Raw genomic sequence first — 2,552 nt, forward strand, 5'->3', positions numbered from 1 at the left:
ATACTAATAATGTGAAAAGGAACTGGAAGGACCAAATAAGGAAAATAGGAACTCAACGGGAACATACACGTGACAGGTAGATTGTATTTGCATTATGATTAATAAATATATAATAGATAAAAAATCATTTGTGGAGTTCTTTTTAGTGTGTAGACTTTGTGATCACAATTTCCTTCTGTCCAAAACTAACAATAACAGCCCGTTATCTCGTAAACAAACAGTCCTAAACCTAAGTGCCTTGCAGGAAGTTAAACATCATCCAGTCAATCAGATTGGAACTGGTGATTTGCATGTTTTTGTTTATAATGTACATCAGTGTACCCTGATCTAGGACGAGACGAAGCAAGAATCCATATGCAAGCAAGCACAGTTTAATTTACAAAAGCACAAACACAGAGAATTCAGACCTGAAAACAGGAGTGAATCCACACATGGGTACCAGGAAACAAGAACACACAGGGAGGAAAAACGACTGGCAAAAGACAACTTAAACATGGTATATATACACAGAGACGCTAACAAGATAACAAGCAGGGTGGAGTTAATGAGTTACTATGGAAACTAATGATGGTAACAAACAAGGCAGGCACATGGAGCAAGAAAAACCGGAACTGACCACAGGAAGAAAGCACAGAAACAATATGTATACAATGCAAAATAAGAGTCCTTAACAGAAGACAAGGGAACACAAAACTGGTATCGTGACAGTCAGACAGACTGAACGGACTGTGGGCGCCCATGGGTGACCTGCCTGAGGCTGAGACTTTCTTTTAATATATATGGATAGTCACAAAACAAAGGTTAGATAAATGGGAAGTGTACTCATCATATTTCTAATTTGATTTTTGACTTCATACACATTCATTGTAAAATGTCATTCAGTTGTAATTGTAGAGTGCAATTAACGATAGGATTGATTGTTATCCACCCTAAAAGAAGTTGATTTAGGACAGAATACCTTTGATTTGAGTCAGGAGGATTCAATTAACCAAGTCACTCAATACATCAAATAAAAAATAAAAAAATTTGAACAAATAGTGATTTTAAAAATGTCATCCTTTTTAATTGGCTCAGCTAACTGTAAGTTTTGATACTGTAATTGTTTTTTGTTTTGGCGTGTGCACTGATAATTGATTTATGATTTAAAAGCTTATGTGACAAATACAGCAGTAGTTTACAATTAGGGCCTTCAAATACCATTGGGAATGATCAATGGCAGTTGTTATTGTAAAATGTTTCAATAATATTCAGTTTGTTCAATTAGATGTTTCTAAATTAATGGTGTTTGTTACAGCAAAGATGACTATCACTCACACTTAGTAATGTGAACACACTCTTTAGCCTAAGTGTAAAACTTCAGCATATCACTCATCCTGGACCATTTAAAAACATGAATGAGAACTCAAGTCTTCTAGAGGAGAATGTTTCATCTGATAACCAAATGGGCAAACAAATGTACCAAACATTTACTAACATACCGTATAGAGACTTGCTGGTTGATCTTTGGAATGGTGGGATACTAACACAAGCATCATAGAAGCAAGTTTTACACTGGAAAACACACTTACATTTTCTTCTGAAAATGAGAAAATGTTCTCAGATCTCAGATATCAGATTAATATTCATAATCAGTCTCAGAGGCAGACAAAGCGAAACAAAGATATGTGTGGAGTGACAACGTCATTTGTCATGCTTTGGCAGCCTCATAGACACAGACCTGTTCTAATTAGGCCAAAACCGAGTTGAAAATATGACAATAAACTTAATTTGTCACATTAATCTGTCAAAAACAACAGGCTTGTTGAATTTTTTTTAACTTCCTACATAGTGTATATTAAAAGGCATGTCACCATTTCTGTCACTAAAGTTACTGGTCTCTAAAAGAGTGTCCTAAATAAGCAGTTGCTCAGGAGGCTTATACTGTCAGTGACACTAAAATAACACACGGCAGGTTTAATCCTTTCTTTGGTGGTCTGCTAATCTCACATAGTCTAACTCAGTGTTTCTGTGCCGTCTGTCGAGAGCAGGGGTGCCGTGTAAAAAAATAATTTTTAAATATTTTTAAATTGCTACATTGTTCAAAAAAGCATCTATTATATAATATCCATTTCTGATGTCGCCAATAATTAGAGATGCACCGAAATTCCGGCTGCCGAAAATTAGTTCACCACTCAGGTTTCACTTTCACGTGGTGTCAAGCTCTGCGTATTATCCCGCTCTATGCGTGTGCGCTCCGGTCAGTAGCTCCACTTGTATACCGTTCATGCGAATCGGAACAGCAAAGTCCACTCAAAAATTGAGCCGACAGGAAACATGGATGTAGGCCTAGTACAGTATTGTTTCTGTCTGCAATAGCCTTACTGTGTTGTAACATGGTGTGGCATATGGGCGACTCTGGTAACGCTGTCCTCTCATTCACTGATCTGCTAACCGCTATGTTATGCTCACGTGTTCTGATAATAATAGCTTTCTAGGACTAAACATTATTTGGATAATTGGTAAAAAAAAAAAGAAGTTCAATATCTTAACCCTACTGTTAGACCTACCTGAAA

Source organism: Sinocyclocheilus grahami, unplaced genomic scaffold, assembly GCF_001515645.1.
Source record: "Sinocyclocheilus grahami isolate Dianchi unplaced genomic scaffold, SAMN03320097.WGS_v1.1 scaffold1000.1, whole genome shotgun sequence".
Lineage (NCBI taxonomy): Eukaryota > Metazoa > Chordata > Actinopteri > Cypriniformes > Cyprinidae > Sinocyclocheilus > Sinocyclocheilus grahami.